We start from the raw sequence: 23,245 nt of genomic DNA on the forward strand, positions 1-23,245 counted from the left end.
TTTGACTAGAGTAGCTGATTGGTACCTGTGTAACCCACCGAGGACCTGGTTTTGCGGGTGGTGATAAAATACGTAACATGACTCAGGGTAAAGCCATTGGGGTCAGCCCGCTGCAGTATTCATGGATGAACATGAATTATTTCTGCACCTACCATGCCCCCAGAGCTCTCCCCCCCCACCCACCTCCTCTTTACTGATGCTGGCTCCAGCGAGGCGGCCAGAGTGTGTCATAGGTTCACAGATAACGGCCATGCAAGCCGACCTCATCCATGAAGCCATTCTTCAGGTGCCCTAAGCAGCGCTGGCATGGGGCTATTCAACTGTGGCAGGCATCATAATTCAAGCTAGATCCTGACCTCATCCAGCCGCACTTGCTGGATAGCAACGGGGAGTGGATCATCTTCTTTCCCCTCCCTACCCTGGGGCTGCTGAAATTGGATTGCGGTATCCCTGCTGTTGCCTTGGCTGAGAACCATTGATTGGCAAAGGCTACAGAGATCAAAGCCTAGAAACTCCTACTGGGCCTCTGTGCCATCAGAGTTTTGGGGGTAGGGGGGGCGGTGGTGTGGCCAGGAGGGTCAGGGGGGAGGCGGGGGGGTGGTAGGGGAAGAACCTTTGCTCACGGGAGACAAGGTCAATGGCACAAAGGAGAGGGCACCCACTACTGTTTCCAGCACTCTCTGGGATCTGCCCCACAGGTGAATGGGTCCAGAATTCCAGATGGGCCTATTGCTGCCTGATCAGGAGAGGCTTCTTTCCCGATGTGGCTTAGTCCCACCTTCTGTCACTGACTATCCAGAAGCATTTGAATAATAAGTAGAGATAACATGAGGAAAAACATTTTTTACCCAATGAGTGGTTAGGATTTGGAATGCACTGCCCCAGAGTGGATATAGATACAATAGCAGCTTTCAAAAAGGAATTGGATAAATACTCGAAGAAAAAAGTTGCAGGGATATGTGGAAAGAGCAGGAAACTGGGACTAGCAGGATAATGCTTCCAAAGAGCTTTTGCACATTTGATGGGCTGAATGGTCTCCTCTAGCACTATCCTATTCTGTGAACTGATGATAATGTGAAGTTCGAAGCAAATGTAAAAAAATTGTTAGGCGGGGTGTGGTAAAGGGCAGCGAACTCTGCTCTACTCTTATCTTTCAGTAAATGGCAAACCTGATCATCTTGCAATTCAGCTGGGGAGGGAGGACTCAACAAAGTAACTACCACAACAACCAACCCACCTACTCCTAGCCGCAGGAAGGGGCAGAGGTGAAATGTCACAAGTTTCCTATCTCTGCCTTTTAAAATGTAGCCCAAGCTCTGTGTGTGCCAGACTGCAATCCAGGTCACTTGAAGCAGTAAATCCCAGTGGTGCTAGATTTATTGTCCAAAATCCATGTGGAAGTCAAGAGAGCAGGAGTGGGCTTTGACAGGTTGCAGGGGATCCCTGGTCCTGAGACTCAAGCTGTAGATCTGTGGATCTGGGCTTCAATCCACATAACATCCAAATCTCACTCTTAGAAAGCCCACTAGAGCCATCTGTCACTTGCTCATCCTGCTTTCTACCATTAATGTCACCATTAGCACATCCTTTAGCTAATATCACCACTGTCAACACCCCTTTGACCTTTTGTTTATGACATCTTTGGCAATCTCTCCTTTGCCTCCACCTCTATCCAGCTTCACCTGTCCAACCTCCCTTAAACAGCTTATATTTCACCACATTTCTATTTCTCTTTAGTTCTGATGAAGAGTCATACGGACTCGAAACGTTAACTCTGTCTTCCTCTCCACAGATGCTGTCAGATCTGCTGGGTTTTTCCAGCAATTTCTGTTTTTGTTTCAGACTTCCAGCATCCGCAGTATTTTGCTTTTATTTTGCTTTAAAAGCTTGCTGTCTGATTTCTAGCCTCTAATCTCGCTTTCTTCCTTAAACGGCCTAGGTCCTTATTATGTTGAAACAAGACTCATCACACCTTCTCCCTCTCTAAATAACTTCCCTCCAGGTCTTGGAAACATCCTTTCCTCCCACGAACACACTTTAAAAACTCAAGCTTGGCATCATCTAACCAATGCATGTTTATTTCATTGTCTTTCCTGCTCTAATCAACCTTCTGTGGGATTGTGTGCTTTGGGCCCTGGGTCTTTCATCTGGGACTGATTGGCTGTGAGGCCTTTCAGCCTCTGATAAACTATAAAAGCTGCCTGTTTGATGCCAATTCCCCTCTTTCAAAATGCCCTCTTGTACTCACAAATCATTTAGGGAGGAGGGCATATTCATGAGCAGCAAGAGGTTCAATATGTTAATCTGGACAGGAGATGGTGCTGCATCTATTGCTTAATGTTGACTTGGCTGTTGTATACAACCCTTGCGCAGTCCCTCCCCCACACAACAGCATCCAACAGAGAGTGATTTGAAGTACTTTGTTCTATTTTTGACTCTTACGGACTGATGTTTGCATATATTTGCATATCCTATGTGAATTAAGGCATGAATATGCAGATGAGAGTGCACCACCATGCCAGAGGTGAATTTCTTCTTTCGTAAACTCGTGACTGAGTTTACACAACAGTCAGTGCCATCCCTTGCCTGCGGACAGAGAAGGAGGAAGTGGGGCACCCAGGTGCGTGATGGGATAGCTCCCGGCCCAACCCTCCAAAGCAAAATGTAAAGGATGTGGCACAATGTCCACCCAATGGAAGGGAGCACCCTTCTTTATACAGCAGCTGAACATGTTTCTCAGTAACATCATACGTTTCTTCAACCAGGACATGTTACTTGGAAGTAAAGCCAAAGGGGAAGTGGTGAGAGGAACGCAACTTCTCTGACTTTTTTTGCCATGAATTATATCTTCTGTAGAGTAAAAAGTTAATAGTTATGTTAATTAGACAACGATGTTGATGGTGATGTAAGCATAACATCGGCTTCAGATAACCAAGAGGCTCCAAGGGACCAAGTAAGTAGAACAGTTTGTGTCAATGAGGTCTTGGATGTAAATAGTTCTAAATAAGTAGTTTCATGAGACACTAAATGCTGACTATTTCCAAACCAGTCATAAAGTAAGTGAAACTTCATCGAGTTCAGAAGACAACACAGATGAAGGGCAACAAGCCAAACCATCTCCCTCAGCATCTCACCAAAAACCCTGTGTTGTTCCCTCCCCCAGCACTTCCGTTGTGATGGAACCTCTGAATTGCAGTATGTTATGTTGGGATACACAACAAGATCCCGCAAAGAGGAATGGTGTCAATGAGCAGCTTTTCTGTTGTTAATGACTTGGTTAAGGGAGAAATAAGGCTCGAGACACCAGAAAAACTGCCTGTTCTTTTTCAAACAAGATACATTAATGTGCTTACATGCCACTGACAAAACGTGAGTTATGTTTACACTTTACGGTCTGCTTTTTACAAGGTAGAAAATATCTTTTGGGATTTCACAGCGACACCCAGAACCATTCTGATTTCAAAGGGATTCCTTCACATCTCAGGGCAGACAGGAAAAGGAGAGAATCCAGCTGTTACCCTGCTATGCTGTGATATTTACACAGAAACTAATTGTCAGACTGGCCCTTTCTGACTCAGTGGTTACAAGCACTTCCCATGTGTTTCATTGAACCATGCACAGAGAGTGACAGCTACAGGGGCAGGCCTTTGTATAGATTGGTGCTGACGATGAGAGAGAGCAAATGGTAGCCCTAGACAGACCCTTCTCGGGACTGGGAGCAATTCATTTATTAAGCCCAGTTTAAGTGCAGCACACAGAGAGTGGCCTCCTGGTTTGCTGGCTCCATGCCAGCTCATCTTTCATTTCTTCCAAATGTCTTTGTTGTGAGTTTTACTGCTCGGACAGGCATGGGCACACCTACGGACCCCAGGCCATTTACATTTTCTCAATGAGTAATGTTGAACAAGGAGAATTTATCACTACTAGAATTCTGTTTCTGGAATCCCACACACAGCAGCAGAAATACTCAAAGCACAATGCATCGCAAAAAGCACTTCCCAGGATGAAAAAACTTCCAAAGAGTAAACCTTCTGCTGTGGCAAACTCATTAAGCAAAAGCCAAGCTATGCAACAAATAATGAATGTCACAGTGGAGGTTATATTATGGGTGTTGTTCAGTCACACAGCAACAGGCTTGTATCATTGTGGTGTCATCAGTCACTCACACAGTGACAGACCACGCTATTGATTGGTTACCAGTCACACAGTGGCAAGGCCACACTATCAGAAGGTCAGCTAGTCATACTATCGAATAGTTGTACAATCGTAAGGTCGGTCAGTACCACAGTGACAGGCTACGCTGTTGTTAGGTGTCAGTCATACAGTGACAAGGCCATATTATCGCATGGCCAGTCAGTCACACAGTTACATGGTTGTATCCTTGTGGGGTCAGTCAGTCAGATAGTGACAGGGCTGCATTGTTACACAAAATACTTCCACAGCTCAAACCTTACAGCTGTGTGTACAGTACTTAGCCGCGAGTTTATAGAGTAAGCATGCTGATTTAGTGAAGACCATTTCTTCAACAATCTTAGTATCAATTAGCCAAGGTTTTGGCAGCTGGGTAAATGAAGTGTTCAGATCCAGCTTATTTAAGCATGAGCTTATCAATAAGGAAGAGAATTATGGCATGGGGTACAGGAGGAGGATGGGAATGTGAAGAGATTAAAGGATTAGCAAAGAGGCAAAGTTTAGATGGAATTAATGATGGGAACATATGTCTGAGGGTTTTCTTTCCAATTCTCTCCACTCTCTAACTTTTGCTGGGACCTGCTTCTATGGATGCCAGCAATCCTCATCTCATTGATTATGAATCATGTGTGGGCCAAGGTAGTGGATTTCAACAAGCTATTCGCTGCTGGATGGTGTTGTATTAGAAGTTGAACCTGTCCTTACACACACGCACACAACACAGACAGATACATATGACACACACACACACATATACACACACACACATAGTTATACACACGCTCCAGCAGGGGTGACCAGATAACTCAGGCGTAGGGAACCACAAGTGCAGTTCGGCCATGTGGAATGTGCATCCTGTAGGATGTGGGAAGTCATGCAAGCACAAAGTGCTCTCGATGACTACATCTGCAGGAAGTGTCACTAGCTGCAGAAACTTGAGCTCTGGGCTGCAGAACTTGAACGGTGGCTGCAGTCTCTGTGGTGCATCTGCAAGGCTGAGGTTTATGTGGATAGCACATTAGAGAGGTGGTCACACCGCAGCTAAGAAGTACACAGGCAGAGAGGGAATGGGTGACCGCCAGAGTATCTAAGAGAAACAGGCAGGTAATGCAGGAATCCCCTGAGGCTATCTTGCTCTCTAACCACTTTTCCATTTTGGATACTGATGAGCAAGATGGTTCCTCAGAGGACTGTAGCGAGAGCCAATTTCATGGCACCATGGGTGGCTCAGCTGCACAGGGGGGAGCTGGAAGAACAGGTGTGCTATAGTGGTAGGGGATTCCATAGTTAGAGGAGTGGGCAGGCATTTCTGTGGCTGTAGATATAACTCCAAGATGGTGTGTTGCCTCCCTGGTGCCAGGGTCAAGGATATCACAGAGCAGCTGCAAGGCATTCTTTTGGGGAGGGTGAGCAGTCAGAGGATGTGGTCCACATTGGGACCAATGACATAGGCAGGAAAAGGGGGGAAGTCCTGAAAGAAGATTTTAGGCAGTTAGGAAGGAAATTGAAAATTAGGACCTCAACAGCAGACATCTCATGATTACTCCGACTGCCACGTGCTAATGAGCATAAGAATAGGAAGATTAAGCAGTTCAATATGTGGCTGGATAAATGGAGTAAGAGGCTTTAGATTTCTGAGGCGTTGGGGCAGGTGGGATGTGTACAAGTAGGATGGATTACGCCTTAACAGGACTGGGACTAATGTTCTCGTGGGGAGATTTGCTAGCGCTGTTGGGGAGGATTTAAACTAGATTGGCAGGGGGGTGGGAACCTGAGGGGAAGTTCAGAGAGGAGAGGAGAAAAACTGGCAGTGGGAAGTAGAGAAACATTAACTAATAAGGAGGGTATACCAGAGAGTCGTATCAAGGTAAATAGAATACTTGGAGAGTTTGATAGAATTAGAGTAGGCTATAGTAAGTCATTAGATGGGGTCAGAGCAAGGGGGAAAGTTAAAAAGTCTAAATCAGGATTAATGTACATGTATGTGAATGCATGAAGTGTGGTTAATAAGATTGGTGAACTCCAGGCACAGGTTGACAAATAGAATTATGATAGTACTGCTATAACAGAGACCTGGCCCAAAGAAGGGCAGGACTGGGTGCTAAATATTCCTGGGTACAAGGTATTTAGGAGAGACAGGAAAGGAAGAAAAAGGGGTGGTGCAGAGTGGCAGTATTGATTAAGGTTGGTATTAAAGTTCTGGAGAGAGAGGATGTTCCAGAGGGCTCAAGGATGACACCTCTCTGGCCAGAGGTAAGGAATGAGAAAGGTGCAATTGCATTGATCGGTGTAGTAGATAGACCACCAACTAACGGAAGGGATGTAGGGAAACAAATTTGCAAAGAAATTATAGAGATGTGCAAGAATCATAAAACAATTATAATGGGGGACTTCAATTATCCAAATATAGACTGGGATAGGAATAGTGCAAAGGGACAAGAAGGGCGAGAGTTCCTGGAGTGTACTCAAGATAACTTTCTGCAAACAGTATGTTTCCGGTCCAATGAGAGGACAGGCACTTTTGGGCCTGGTTCTAGGGAATGAGTTGGCCCAAGTGGATCAAATATCAGTGGAAGAACATTTAGGGGACAGTGACCATTGTATCATAAGGTTTAGGTTGGCCACGGAGAAGGACAAGGATCAATCCAGGGCAGGGGTAATTAATTGGGGGAATGCCAACTTCGATGGGATGAGTGCATCTGAGTCGAGTGAGTTGAAATCAAATGTTGGTGGAGAAGACAGTGGCTGAACAATGGGCTACCTTCAGAGATAATGTCAAGGTATATTCCCTTGAAGGAGAAAGGTAGGACAAATAAATCTAGAACGGATGACAAGAGAAATAGAGATGAAGATGAAAAGGAAAAAGTATGTGTATAACAAATGTCAGGTAGAAAATACAATGGAGAATCAGGCTGAATATAGAAGGACCAGAGGGCAAGTGAAAACACAAATCAAAAAAGCTAGGAGGGAGCATGAAAAGAGACTAGCAGCTAACATAAAAGGGAATCCCAAGGTCTTCTATAAGCATGTAAGTAATAAAAGGGCGGTAAAAGAAAGGCTAGGGCCAGTTAGGGATAAAAGAGAGACTTGCATGTGGAGGCAGGAGAAGTAGCAGAGGTATTAAATGAGTACTTTGCATCTGTCTTAAAGAAGAGGATGCTACCCAGGCCGAGGTGAGAGAGGAGTTGAGGAATTTACGATCGAGAAGGCGGAGGTATGAGAAAGGCTATCTTTACTTAAAATTGATAAGATACCAGGAGCGGGTGAGCTGCATCCAAGGATACTGAGGGAGGTGAGAGTGGAAATTTCAGAGGCACTGGTGATAATCTTCCGGTCTTCTTAGACACAGGGGTGGTGCCGGAGGACTGGAGAACTGCGAATGTTACACCCTTGTTCAAAAAGGGGTGCAAGGATAAAGCTGGCAATTAAAGACCAGTCAGTTTGACTTCAGTGGTAGAGAAACTTCTGGAAACTATAGTTCGGGACAAAATCAATAGTCACTTAGGCAGGTGCAGGATAATTAAGGAAAGCCAGCATGGATTCATTAAGGGAAAATCATGTTTAACTAACTTGCTGCAGTTTTTTGAGGAGGTAACAGATAAGGTTGATAAGGGCAACGCTGTTGATGTGGTGTACATGGATTTTCAAAAGGTAATTGATACAGTGCCTCACAATAGGCTTGTGAGCAAAATTCTAGCTGATGGAATAAAAGGGAAAGTAGGCACTTGGATAAGAAATTGGCTGAGTGACAGGAAACCGGGAGGAGTGATAAATGGTTGTTTTTCAGATTGGAGGAAGGTCGTAGTGGAGATCCCCAGGGGTCGGTGTTGGGACCCTTGCTCTTCTTGATATATTAATGACCTAGACTGTGGTGTGCAGGGCATGATTTCAAAATTTGTGGAGGATACGAAGATTGGAAGCATTGTCAACTGTGATGAAGATAGTCTTGAACTTCAAAAGGACATAGACATGTTGGTGAATTGGGCAGACAAGTGGCAGATGAATTTTAATGCAGAGAAGTGTAAGGTGATTCATTTTAGCAGGAAGAACATGGTGAGACAGTATAAAATAAAGGGAGAAACTCTAAAGGAGGTGCAGGAACAAAGAGATCTCGGTGTATATGTACATAAGTCATTGAAGATGGCAGGGCATGTTGAGAGATCTGTTAATAAAGTATATGGTATCCTAAGTTTTATTAATAGATGCACTGAGTACAAGAGTAGGGAGGCCATGTTAAACTTGTATAAGACACTAGTTAGGCCTCATCTGGAGTCCTGTGTCCAGTTCTGGGCGCCATATTTGGGGAAGGATGTGAAGGCATTGGAGAGAGTACAGAGGAGATTCACAAGAATGATTCTAGGGATGAAGAACTGTAGCTATGAGGATAAATTGGAGAGGTTGGATCTGTTTTCCTTGGAGAAAAGAAGGCTGAGAGGAGATTTGATGGAGATATTCAAGATCCTGAGGGGTATGGACAGGATAAATAGTGAGAAACTGTTCCCACTCAAGAGTACATCAAGAACTAGAGGGCACAGATTCAAAATAATGAGCAAAAGGAGTAGAAGTGATGCAAGGAAAAGTTTTTTCACCCTGAAGGGTGGTTGGAGTCTGGAACGAACTTACTGAGAGGCTGGTGGAGTTCGATCGAGGTATTCAAAAGGGAATTGGATTGCTACCTGAAAAGAAAGAATATGCAAAGTTACGGGGATAAGGCAGGGGTGTGGGACTAGGTAGAATGCTCTTTCAGCGAGCCAGTGCAGACTTGATGGGCCAAATGGTCTCCCTCTGCACTGTAAAGATTCTGTGATTCTGTGATCCTGTGATGTGCTTGGATGGGCCACTAGAGCAGGCTCAAAAGCTGTGGACCTGTATCGCAGCAGGAACCAATCTCTAACGACAGGATTGGCAAAAGAAGCCCAGCAAAAACTTGCATTTATATAGCGCCTTTACCATAGTACAACGTTTAAAGGCACTTCACAGCAGCAATAAGCGGCGATTGACACCAAGGCATATAAGGAGATATTAGGAGAGGTGACCAAAAGCTTGGCAAAGAGGTAGGTTTTAGGGAGTCTTGAAAGGGGAGAGAGGGCCAGAGAGGTGGAGAGGTTTAGGGAGGGAATTCCAGAGTTTGGGGCCTAGGCAGCTGAAGGCATATAAAGACATTTTTTTTTAAACAAACTGCAGTGTTTGTGTAGTGGAGGAATGTGTCTGCTCGCGGCTTGTGCAAGGAACTGCTCGACATTGCAGCTGAGGGCTACGCAGCGAGGGGACTGTAAAGCTAGCGTTAAACCCAGGCAATCCACTCGTCAATTCCATGTCAATTTCACGTCTTGAAAATCCCAATCTTCAAGTAATCACCCAGACTGAGACGCAAGCCTGTCAGTAAACAAATGACTGCAATGAAATGGAAATAACTTTTACAAGAAAAATGAGCAGGCTTACACAGTCAGCAGGGAGGCCTGGAGTAGGGGGGGAGGGTAGCTCCACACTGCTGTAGTGAGGGGCTGTAATTACCTCACAGCAACTGCCTTTTCTTTTGAAGGCACTGTCCCAGTCAAATAAAATCGAAATGCCCACATTTGTAGGGTACAGAATGTGTGCCCCACCTCATTCTTCCAAGCAAATGGCTTTAATTGTAGAAACTGTCAGAGAGAATTGAGACTATCATTTGAAACAGTTAATACATTTTTTATTTAAAAAAAATGGCACCTCTGAGTTTGAAAACCTTTCAAGGTCACTAGCTTCCCAGTAAACAAGGACAATCAACCTCTGACCTTCCTCAAAGACAGGATCAGTAATAACCTATTGGAAACCACTGGCACACTTCAAGATTAAAAATATCCTGGCCTTGGCCTCAGGTCATAAGGTGCCTTTCCTACAATAAATCAACACAGAGCTCAGGCCTGATACAGCAGGTGATCAGTTTGTTCATGGGGAAGGGTGTTGTGGAGATAGCTTGACAGTAAAGTGTGCCAAGTTCCCCAGGAAAGGAGAGATTGGGGGGGGGGTGGGGGGGGGCATGATAGCAGTGTCACACGATAACACCAATTATCAGGATTTGAGCCATGGTTGTAAAGAGCACTTCCTGTGTAAACAGGAAGTAAAGGATGAGTAAAAGGCATGCGATCTGTCAAAGTGCTAGGAGGGGGTTGGGGTGGAAGACGATGGAGAAAAAGGGTGAGGAGTAGGGAGTTATCTATCATTGATTGCTATCTCCTGTCAACATCAGGTGATTAAACGAAAGCAGAGCAACAGCCAAATTGTAATAACATCATAAATCAGAATAGCAGCATCATTTCGGATTGAGCAGTGAGAATGTTTGACTGACGTTGACTGTGTGGCTATCACAAAGCGTAAATAATCAGGTAACCTTGATTTTTTTTTATTATCATCATACACACTTAGCTATTAAACATTAGATCACCAATGTTCTAGGCTCCTTTAATGGAGGAGTTGGAATAAATGAGCACAGAATGTACTGAAAGCTGTGTCTTAGGCATTCTGATCCAAACTGCAAAGCCCGTGTACTTTGACAATTCAAGCTGACATTCCTCAGCACCAGGGATGTGCCAAAATCAACTGCAGCGAGGCTTGCCTTGGCATCCGTCCAAAACTAGGCCACACCAGTGAAAGTGAAAACATTTACACAGCTGGGCCCCGAGCCTGCTATTTTCAAAAGATCTGTTCATAAGTTAAAGCTGTCCCCATATAGTGTTGTACCCATGAGATCACATCTCACTAGCAAACCAGGCTACATAGAGCTCTTGCAGGGACTAGCCACCCATGTGCCATTCCACCCCAAGTTAAACTCTACCTGGAGGGTTCTCATCAACTTTGCAGCAGAGTGAGCCAAATGTTGGCAATCTCATTGACAACAAAATGTAATACTATATATCAGAAAATTCTCCCAGAGGCCATAGACTGTGATTTAAGAATAACAGAAATTATCTGTGATCTACGCAAACAGGGAAAGAGGCCCAGACCTCTGCTTCAACCTCTTTGTAATTTGCTCTCTTTATTTTACTAGGCTTTGCTTCCCAAAACAGAAAACGTACAGTGGCTACAGAAATTCCATTAAACTTGCCATTGCTGGAACTGGGTGCTGTTGTATGCATAATGCATAATGTTGTACAGTTGCTTCATCAGCCAATTGGAAAGCATATTAACCAGTGCTAACCAATAGTGACAACTATTGTAAGTCTTAGTGATGTACTTTTCGTGTTTTGTGTCCGCGTGTGTTTAAGTCTATGTGAGCGTTTGTGTGTGCACCTTTACACGTGAGGGGCTATGTGTGTGTGTGTGTGTGTGTGCATGTGCATCTAGCTGTCTCATTTCATGAACAATAAGATGGACCAGTATATGCCAGAAGGCCCCAGTTTCAATCCCCGACCTGCAAAGCAATGGAGGGCTTGGGAGTGGACAATCTGACTCATAAGGCAGAATTTTCCCTACGTTGGGGGGGAAGTTTAGGAACAGGCACGTGGAGGCGCACCTCCGATTGGCGCCCCCTATCGGGGGCGCGCCACCATTTTACGTGGGCAGGCTAATTAAGGCCCGCCAAGCGTGATGTCTGCCACAAAGCACTTGGCACTCCCTGTGCGGGCGGGGGGGAAATTCCTTAAGCCAATAATGTGCTGTTTTGCGCATGCGCACGAAAGAGCGTACTCATCTCCCTGAGGCTAAGTGCTGCCTCAGGGAGATTGGCTCCACACTAAAAAATCTTAAAAATAGAAAAAACATGTCCCCTCATGTGACACTGTTACATGAGTTGGGACATGTCCATCACTTTCAAAGACACTTTTATTACATTTTTTAAAAACTTACATGAAACCTCATCCCGCCCGTGGATGATGTTTCATGCTTTTTCTAATGCCCGCCAGGGCTCCCGGCCTGTCCGCCAACCTTAAGGTTGGACGGGCAGGTCCACTAATCACGTTAATGAGTTTGCCAATGGCCTCAATTGGCCATTGACAGGTCAGCGTTGCGCACAGCTGACTCTGCTGAGCCCCCGCCTACCTGAAAATTGAAATGGGGCGCGGTGACATCGGGAGTTCCACCTGACATCATCCCGCGTCATTTTATGTGTCAGTGAGTGGGCCCTGCCCCCCGCTTGCCGACCGGGAAATCCTGACCATAGGGTGGGATTTTCCGGCCCCACCCGCCGCCCAGATCGTCTGGCCCCACCAAAGGTCAATGGACTTTTGGCTGGGCCGCCGAACCTCCCAAGGCGGGTCCCGTCCCGACGGGGCTGGAAAACCCTGTCCCACAATCACTATCTTATGATATGTGCTGCAAAGTGAACATCCACGGCTGTCAGACGAAAGTGGACTTGACTGCGATGCCTGCTGGGGGTGATGGTGGTGCAGTGGTAATATCACTGGACTGGCAATCCTGAGGTCCTGGCTAATGCCCTGGGGATACAGGTTCAAATCCCACCATGGCAGCTGGTGGAATTTAAATTCAATTTAAAAACAACACTAAAATTGAATAGTTTGTCAACTGGGGTAGTAGTGAAGGATGGCCATTTGGGTGGGATACCAGAGGTAAGCCAATCCTCTTGGGACAGAAGTCCAGCATGGCTCACTGTTTCCTGAAGAAAAGAAGGAAACCAGGGGATGGAACCTCCAGCTTAGTTTTTCTCTGCCTCTTGACCTTTCTTTCCACCTATAACAATATACAGACTCAACAGCACACACACATTAATGAATTCCTATCCCCAATACAGTTTCATCCAGCTTAAACGTTATTGTTTAAAACTCCTCAGCCTGAGTCAGAACTATAAATATCAACATCTAACTTCCTCATTACTATCCAATGGCCATCATTTCGGTGCAGCTCAGAGCATGAGGAATGGATGCTGAGTGCTGATTATTTGTTGCCTCATGATGGGAGGGCTTCCGCCATAAGCTTGTTTTGTTTCCTGGGTCAAGGTTATTAAGTGCAAGGTTATTAAATAGATGGGCGAGGGCAGTAAATTCTTGTGGTGCTGCAGAATGACTGGCACTGAAGTGCCTGAAAAGATGGAAGCTTTCTAGAAGGGGCTATGAAGCCCTGAAGGTGAAGAATACTTCTTGTTTTAGGCCTTGAGCTCAGCCGACGTCTATGTGGTTAGTGCTTGAGGGCAAGAAACCTAGCCTTCTCTCTCCAACCTCCCATAAGGGGTATCCCTTGGGTCGACTGAGACAGAGGCACGAAGCAGGGAAATTGGACAGCATGCCAGGGATCACCCTGCTGGCATTTACCCCCAGCAGGCAGAAGACAGACTGTCAGAAACCTACCCAACTAGGGCAAGTGGAGTAAATTTTGGGGTGAGCATGTTGATGTAATGGTCAGCCTTGTCATTGGATTTTCCCCACATTTTGTGCCACAATCTAGCTGAATTTTGGGGTGGAACCATACAGGAAAATTCATCCAGCAAGTGTCTGTGCAGCATACCCATAGAGCTCAGAAAGACAGCATTCTTGGGTCTGTATAGTGCAAACTAGTCTAGTTATAATATTACTTGAATTTCACAGAATTAAACCTTTTCCAATTTAGAAACTAAATCCTGCATCTATTTCTTTTCTCCCCAAAAGTTGTCCTCTTGCCATCATGTTCATCGAATTCTATTCCATAATTAGAGTAATTGAGCATATTTTAAATTCAGCTCAATATCCCAAGGTATTCCATTTCCCAACTAACTCAGGCTGATCTGCTTTCACTGCTGATTTTCCAGGCAACATCAAGCAGGGCCTGTAAGTGTTCGAGCGATTTGGTTACTAGATGCAACAAGTGCTCAAAATAAATATTGAAATAACCTAATAGCAAATGATTGCATCTGCTCCTAAAATAGAAGTGAGCAAATATAGTGCCAAAGAATGGCATCTGCATTAGATGAAGCTGAGATCACACTTCAATGTGGCTGTGGCAAGATCCCCTGCAGTTCAGAAGTGTTAAGGTTTCAATGTTCAATGCCAAACATGCTTCACATGGTTAGCCAAATAATCTGAAATTCTGAAGATGAGTCATATTCGACTTGAAACATTAACTCTGTTCCTGTCTGCACAGATGCTGCCAGACCTGCTGAGTATTTCCAGCACTTTCTGTTTTTATTTCAGGTTTCTGTAATCTGCAGTATTTTGCTTTCATACAAATAGCAACAATTCTTAGCTGGCATTTACAGAGCTGGGAGTACCTTTGCTGGTGAACGATGAAATCAGGACAAATGGAGGATCAGCAGTGCTGAGGGTGGGTCATTGACTTGCCCTTTCAACTCTGGAGACTGCAGTCAAAGTTAAGGAACCAAATCTTGGCCCAGATGAAGAGAGAGATGAAAGATCTTGCCATGATGGCCCCAGTCCCACAACGATGTGGTTTACTCACCTACTGAAGTGCTCTAGCAAGTCATTCAATTTCATCGAACCTCAGAGAACAAGGAATGGGTAATGAAGGCCAGCTCTCACCCCAAGAATAATTTTTTAAAAGTAGGAAACATTGCTATATTGGCCTCTTTCACAGATATACTTCAGTCATCAAGACCCAATTTGACTCCTTTTCATAAGATAATCTTTAACATCATGAACCAGCAATTCTGATGTATTGTTTTGTACAAATATATTCCTGTTGATTGGCTGATGTCTATGCTGCTAATTGGTTGACTCTTGTGAAATATGGATTGGCTGCACCAAGATGCATTGGCTGCTCCCCAGTCAAACACACGCCAAACAAATACAGCACCAGATATATACAGAGTAAAGCCTCTCCAAAACAATCCCATCAAGTTTTCCTGAGTAGACACAACACGAGTTAAGGAAAGTGCTTCCAGGTCAAATATATTATTAGTCTGAAGCAGTGCCAGGTGAAAAATGCTGAGGTGAAATATCTGTATGCAGCTCAGGTCCTGGTATGTCCACAGATCAACACTGCTCTTAGTGCATCATCAATTATTATCAGATTAGCAATCTTACTCAGAGAGTGAATGAACTGAAAATGTCATATTGGTGCCTTGGGGGTGCACCTCAAAGAATAAAAATGAGGCATGTTGTTTGGAGAAGGGTAGAGGTAAACTTTATATTGCATCCTGCATCTGACCTGGAGTACTTGATGCTAAAACTGGGTACAAAATATGGAATTATTTGTACAGACCTGAAATCTGTGATTACCCTTGTGCTTTGGGAAAATCATGTACCTTCAATTTGTGCAATGGCCTCTTTAAAACCAAGGTGACTTGGAGAGTATTGTGAAATGGGATTAATTGGTTTCCTGATTATGACATCGTTAGGTTCCAAGAAATGCCCACATGACCTGAAGTTGCCAGGAGGATAAACAGCCAAGAAGCGAATGGTAAATAGAAAGCTAATTTCAGTGGGGTTGGGACAGCCAATGTTTTCTGGTTAACATTTGAGAACACACTAAGAATTTATGTAAAGAAGAAACAAGTAAGTTATTCTCTGGAACAGATCCTAATGTTGAAGCAGGTCTCTGAGAATAGAGCAGAGTCTGTGTTACTGTGTGTGTAATATAGTTGGAAAGAGCAAAGAACTGAAGACAGGAAGGGCAAGAGCTTGTGGATTGAACAAAACCCATTGCTGTTGCTTGAATGTTTCCTGAACCCAGCAGACTGTTTAAGGAGAGGGAGAGGGAGTCTCAGGGGATTTTGTATCATCAAAACTGTCATGACCCAAGTGAGAGAGTGTTCATAGACATGCACCTTCTCAGTGGTAACAGTGTCCAGGGACTTTGGATGGAATACAGCTGCTGTTAAATGTGATTGAAGGACCAAAACAATTGAGTGGGAAGCGAGAGATTCTAAAAAACGGAAACTGAGTTGGAAAGATTGTGAGATTGCACATGGCTCTCCATTTGTGCAGGAAGCAATATGAGTGCTTGTAACCATGTAAGTTGTGTCTTTGTTGTATCAGCTATTTAAATTGAAATTTACCTCTTTGTTGAAATATCCTTCGCCTGTTAATTAATGTTTGAATTATGTTGATTTTAGTTGGTTTGTTACAGTAAAAGTTTTAAGAAGTGAAATCTCATCCAGCGGTTTTCTTTCTGTTGGTGCTATGGGGATTCCTAGCTTTGTGAAAAGTTATCAGTCTCTATGGGGATCCTAACAAATCTCTTTTAATAAAAGTTTGTCGACCTGAACTATTAGGGGTAATTTTAACCCTCAGAAGTGGGTGGATTGGGGTCAGGTAGGATGTAGAAATTGTTTAACCCATCCCAACCTTCCTGGAGATGGGACAGGAGCTGAACAACCAATCCATTCCCAGGAGACAGGTTTGCTGTTTAAATATTATAATGAGGCTGCGTGCCTGTCTTCCAAGTTGAAACCTAGCCAGCCTGGTTTCCTGTGCCTCAGAAAAACCAGCAGAAAAAGGAGGTGAGGACTGCTTTGTGGAAAGACTAAATACCTTTACAGCCTTGCTTTTATGGTCAAGAGGAAGCAGGACTGCCCATCCACCATTGGACTCCCCCAGTCCAAAATCCCACACCCAGGTTTGGAAATTGAACACCCATCCCAGAATTCGGCTCCCAACCTCCACACCAACACAGCTGCAGGCTCCCTATAACCTGGGAGCTTGCAGCTGGAGCTTCTGCCAGAGGCTCCATCACAGAGCCTAAATCTGACAGTCAGGCTGTTTGTCAGGTGGAGATCAATACCAGGGCCAGGCATTCTTGTTTCTCTCTCCACACTTGCTGCCTAATCTGCTGAGCGTTTACAGCATTTTCTGTTCCTACTTCTGTAATCCTTTAACTTGATAAGCACAAGGTGCACAAGATCTCTCCTCCCAAAAATCTGCCACTGAATTAATATGATGGATAAGACTCTGAAATGGAAGTTCTTGGCATGGGCTGATATTTGTATGGCTGTGGCCTGATGTGATTGGAAATTTGTTTAATGACCAGATATGGACATGTCCACAGGTTGGTAAATTTTCAGCATGTTCAGCACTTTCTTTCTGCCCCACTGGATCATTTTGATTTTGTGCAATAATACTGGTGACAGTGAATCAGGAACAGGAGAGATTCAAACTGCCTGTCAATTTGCTACCCCCCCACCTCCCGCCCCCCCGCCCCTTAACACTATTGCACGAGGCCTAAATGACCCCATTCTGTCTAGAAGGTGAGATGCACAGTTTCAGTGGCTCAACTTAGGTCAATATCAAGACATGTAATTGGCAGCTGTAGGCAGGTATGTCTGGTCTTATTATTATATTCCCAACCATCTTCATCATGCATTGTATCCCTTGGGGCCCAATTTTAACTGTATGTAAGTGAATGGGTTTTGAGTGAGTTAAAACCTCACGCAAAGTGTCACCACATTTTGCTAAGTTTAAAATCAGACAGGGAACAAGATTGAGTGCATGGCAAGGTGAGGGATCAAGGATTAAGCTTTGCTCCTGGGAAAATCAATGAAACTTCAATAATATTGAGAACTAGTGGGGATTATTTTAACTCTTGGCAATGGTATGTACTGGGCAATATCTAATCAGGTGCCATTCCACACTTGACAGACACCTATGGAATGGAGAATCGTGTGGGGTGGAAAATGAACGGCTCAACTCCCATTCCACCTTATTGCCAAAGGATAAAATTGCCTCCATTAATTCCCCAATGACTTCACACCATGAGACACAGAAGCATAATTGAAAATGGATCATTATCTTTAAACACATCTTTAGACTCTCCAAACAGGTTTCTCAAAACCCAGAACACCCAGTCCAGATTTAACAAGCAGCAACTTTAAGGGATATATTTAATGGAGGCGATGGTGATCTCACCTGCTGGTTGGAAAGCCAGTAAGAGCCCTGTGTTGTCTCTTTTCAGCAAATCCCTTCAGATTAAGTGCCAATCAGGCACTAACTTGGTCAGCACTGGGCTTTTCTTGGGATCAAGTACCCTGGGGGGTGGAAGTCCTGCCTGCAAAGAGCTGTTAGCCAATCAGAGGCCAGCAGCTCTTCATTGCTTGGCAACGTCACCAGAAAGGCAGTGGCTGGTGCCAGACAACACCCACTCGAGGGCTCGGATTGAGGAGGGACCCAGGCACAAGGGAGTGATGGCAGGAGGTGGGGGGGTGTGGGGGCGGGGGGGTCACAGGGTAGGGGTATTAGGCGAGGAGAAGAGAGAAGAGGCAGCAAGGGCAGGTGGGTGGCTTTCTCCGTACCCCACCACCCCCCCCAACTTCCTGATGCTGGGTCCCTTGATCAGGCCTCTTGAATGAGAGTCCCCCTTACCTCCCCCTGCTGCACCCCTATCTCCCTCTGCCCACACCCCCCTTCCCCGGAAGACCACAAGCAACTTTGACAGGTGTTACTTTTTGGGCTTCCAACATGGCCATTCTGCAGCCTGCCACTGGGTGAATACAAACGGCGGCGGTATTTGTCCCTTGAATGGGCATTAACTACCCACTTAAGAGCCTCAATTGGCGGTGGGGGTTGGCGGAGACACTGTCCACAGGCCATACTGCCACAAACTTACTCAGGGCAGAAGCAGGAAGGCATTAGGGTCTCCACCTGGCACCCCCTCCCCAATTATACGTCCCCCCATCACCACATTTGCCACGGAGGAGTCAAATTTGAATTCCCAAATATGCACGATAGTGTTCCCATGTATTTGATGCCCGTGTCCTTCTTATATATCCCGTCCAACCCTACTATCTCCCCTGACATTCCTTATCAACCCAACCATTCCTAACTACCCTCCAGCCCTACCAGACCCTTCCAATTTTCTCATCCATTATGATCCCACCTTGACCAATCCTTCCAATCTCCCCTGACCCTCCAGCCCCCACCCTCACTCCTTCCAAACTCCCCCACTTTTCTATTCCCCCACTTAACTCCTTCTGATCTCCCCGTGACCCATTTGATCCAATTCCCCCCTTCTCACTCCAGCCTCTGCTATTCCTCACACCCCAGCCTTTCTGATTCCTCCCTCCCTCTGCTTCCCGGTTGCGGGCTGGTGCCTGACTGCCAACCAACCTCTCAATCTGGCTGACTGCGGCTGGTAAACGGAGACAAAACGTGTTAATCAAGTTCGCCCCTTAGATTTGGCAGGGCCTGAGGGAACCTCCTCTCCCGGGGTTTCATATACGTAAAACTGCCCCACCCCACATGCGCCTCCAAGCAAGGAATGGGGTCTAAGCGTCAGGAGCCAGCAGAACCCATTCACTGAGGAAAACGAGTTGGACCAGCTTGGATTGAGAGTGGCCGTCAAGTTTGTTATCCAACATTTTCCCCCGTGGACACTTTTCAAGTTGCTGATTTATGGTTTAGCAACTTGTGAATCAAATAAGGAAAAAAGAGGCCGAACATTGAAGGATGGTGCAGAGAAAGAAAGCGACATTTAAGCTGTGGAACCTGGGTTCAAGTCCAGTGAGGCTGATGGGATGAAAGTCCCCATTGCCTGCCTTGCTAGGAGGGTCCAATAAAGCCTGAGTCATCTTCACACAGTTTTTATAGTGGACAAAGATGCACAATTTGCACAATATTGCTCCAAGGGCACACAACAGCTGGTGTGGAGAGAAGCAAATGTCACCCTGGACCAGTAGGAATGTTCTCTTGAGACTGAGGCACACTGTTGGGGTTATGGTTTACTCTGCAGCTGACCCAGACTCTACCTGACCTGAGAGTGCCTGCTGCTGACATTGTGCCCAAAATAGAGAGGGTTCACGTTCTTTCAGTTTGATGGGTGCGAAAGCACTACTGTAAATTTAAAAACAAGAGCTCTAACGTTATACAAACAAACCATTCCAAACTGAAAAAGACATCACAGGTCTGAATAATTTCCTTCACCTCCTACATAATAGAGCGGTGTACATTAGGTAAAGTAGTGTCTGGACAAGCCTTCTGAGCTCCTTTAAATGCCTGCTATGACAGAAAGACCCTTAGCAGCTCAGAAACAGTCACTTGACACTGCTACACACCAGCAGACAATCAAGGTGTTGATGCTCTTAAGTTTGAACCTTATAACTCAAATGTACAGTACGTTCTTGGAGATCATAGTCAGCTCTGGAAACCTCCCAATGCTGAAAATGTCCCTCTCACTTGTAATAATTGGTCACCTCGCAGAAAGGCACATAAGTTATTGCATGCAAAATTTTATTTTTGTTTGATTTATGTAGAAAGGAAATTGAGTGTTATTTGTCTAATGCTTTTCAATGATGGCTCTCCCGGGAATTGCCGCAGAGAAGTAAGCAGACTTGTCAGGATGAGTGGCTGTGCCTGAATTCTTACATTTTTGTTTAATTGTCAATCTGGTTGCCGTTGAGACGTGTTTGTCGGGAGGGCGGAGGCAGCGAGAAGCAGAAAACCCCCAATAAAATACCAATGGATCAGCAGCATAGTGCGCAAAAAATGAGAGGAGGGGGGCGGATAAGGAGGATCTTTCTGTGCTGCATATTTCAGTGTTGGAGCTCCTCTGCTACAAGCTGTTTGACCACTTTCCCCTGGGAGATGAATCAGACAAGTCTCTCTCGTTGCTCTTAAATCCCCCAGGCATTTCCTGTCCTCAGACTACTGCCGACATCCCTCAGCCAATTAAAATACATGATCTCACCTTGGGTTAATGAGAACACCTTTCTCTCTCTCTGTCTCTCTCCTCCGTGTTTCTCCTGCCTGTACCTCATGAAAGAAGTTTGTTAGGTAAGAGGAACAAGTGTCGGCTGAACTGATGGTCATTTCTCAAAAGACCACCAAGTTTCCCTTGAGCTACAGTACTGAGAATCAAGGCAGGAGCTGTCAGCACTAGAGAACACAGTTGAGCATACAATCTTAGCACAGCCTCATTCCATCTTAGAGTTGGTGTTTGTTAACCAACACGCATATTATACAGGCAGAAAAAACACACATGTGATTCCAGATTGGTGACTGATTTATTGTGAAGTTTAATCATTTTTCATGTTATGGTCTGCATAAAACCACTGAAGAATTTTGGCCTTGGATTTAAAAATAAATATTGTTACAATCATATCAAATGACATCTTTTAATTAAAAAAAACACAATATGATTATTATTAATAACCATCCACCGACTAATCAATTCATCGTGGCCAGTGAGAAGTAAAGGCAGCTTTAATGAGCAGCATTAATTGAATGAGAATAATTAACCCTTTCCCTTGCCTTTATCTTTTGAGTGCATAGCCAATTGTCCATTCTGGTAGCTGCCTTTTGTTTTTCAATCAATATTTTATCTGCCCTCTTTTTGCCCTGAATCTGGTTAGATCACTGTTCAAAACACACTGGGCACTCACCATTCCCTTAGCTGACTGTTCCTTACTTGTAAACCCACAGAGTGTTAGCTTAATGGTAAGGTCAGGCTTAATCCTGCCCATAGACTTTTCAGGGTCAGACTCTAGTGATCAGCATTGGCTGCTTTTCCTTTCTCTAACCCAAGCGCACTCGCACCAATGGCCACTGCATTGGAGATTAAGCTACTCAGCATAGATGGAGGATGAGACTTGTCACCTTCTTCTTTGTAGGGCTCAGTATTGGGTGATTTATTTGCCAGGTCACTGGGGACTATACTGCTCCCTTCCACACGCCAAACACACAAGGAAATTGAGGCAGACTTGGTAGTGATCTGTCACTCTTGGATGTTGTTCCTGGCTGCATTTGGGACCTTGTCCTAGATGCAATTGGAGTGTACGGTGGTTGAGCCACTGGAATGGATCTGATAAGTCCTCGGTTACACCTCACCATTGAGCCTTTGTGTGCAATGACTTCAGAGAACCTTGGTTCTGAACAAATCCTTGTTACCTCGGCTGGTTGCCACGTACCTTCTCCTGGATGTGAACTTGTTGCCCCAACTGTAAACTTGGCAATTCTGTACCTGAATTTTTATCGTGTATGTTGGTCATCTTCCCTTGCAGTTTTAAAAGTTGCTCTCTAGTTTCTGACAGAGTAGAATGTAAGAGTGGGCCAATTGGTACACACTAGTCTGCCAAAAAATGAGCTCTGCCAGTGATGGAAGAGTTGCACTTAAAGGTGTTGCCTTCAGGTACAATATTGCAATGTGTAGATCTTGCTTGATCTGCCTACATTTGAGAATCATCCATTCAGCTAGGGTAATGAGGAGAAGAAGTAGTATGATCGATATTCCGCTTCTCACACATATCCTGAAATGGCTTGCCAATAAATTGTTATCCATAATGATCTCTCTAGGCACACCAAGTAAACTGAAAATAGCAGTTAGAGTTTGCATGACAGTTGTGCTTGATGTATTGTGCAGTTGTCAAATATTGGGGTTATTGGTAAAGTAATTGACAATGACAATGAAGTCAGTACCATGGACATGAAGGCGGTCCGATGTGATTTTGGACCAAGGATGTGTAGGAACTTCATTTGGAATAAGTCGTTCTTTGTGCTGACTTGGCATATGCTCTTGACATGCCTCGCACTTCTTGACAATGACTTCAATGTCATTGTTCATACCCATCCAACAGACTGTCTCTCTTACAAGTCTTCTTGTCTGATTTATACCCATGTGTGAGTGATGAAGTTGTTGAAGAATATCAGGTCACAAAGATTGTGGTATGATGACCAGTCTGCCTTTAAAAACGCATCCCTGGGAGATGCCTAGCTCATCCCAATAAGGCCAAAATGGTCTCATGTGTTCGTGGACATGCTGAATCGAATCAGACCATCCTTCAGTGATGGTTTTCCATGATTTCTTTAAGATGAAATCTTTCAGCATTTCTTCTTGTAGTTACTGGCATTTGTACCAGATCAATTGACGGACTTTCATTCTCCTGCAAGCGTAACATTGCAGGTTCCTTGAATCTGCCAATTTTGTTGAAACATTCTGGATATTTCCATGTTAGGTCATGAAAAGAGGCAAAAGTAGTTTCCGAGGTTGATCTGCCATGTGAGGTCTGAATGATTCCATGGATTGTCACCAGTGCAAGGTCATGACATGCTGGTAGACCTGTAATCACTGGGCCTTTAGTCTCCATGGTTTAGGACATCTGTGACACTCAGGAGAATTGACTGTACTTGCACTCCAGGACTATGGATCCTACACATGGAATTAGTGAACCATTGTACGGCAAAAGTTGCACAGCAGTAGGTTTTGC

General features: G+C 44.8%; 1 long non-coding RNA gene across 1 annotated transcript in view; it reads left to right on the forward strand.

Moving 5' to 3' along the window:
• The first annotated feature begins 10,353 nt into the window (after nt 1–10,353).
• The window catches only part of LOC144687136 (uncharacterized), an 86,692-nt gene continuing 73,800 nt past the window's right edge, over nt 10,354–23,245 (forward strand). The window contains exon 1 of the long non-coding RNA XR_013578078.1: nt 10,354–10,556. This is a non-coding gene — a long non-coding RNA (uncharacterized LOC144687136). The remainder of the gene's footprint in view (nt 10,557–23,245) is intronic.

The sequence above is a fragment of the Cetorhinus maximus genome, chromosome 12 (assembly GCF_964194155.1).
Source record: "Cetorhinus maximus chromosome 12, sCetMax3.hap1.1, whole genome shotgun sequence".
In the NCBI taxonomy this organism is placed as follows: Eukaryota; Metazoa; Chordata; class Chondrichthyes; order Lamniformes; family Cetorhinidae; genus Cetorhinus; species Cetorhinus maximus.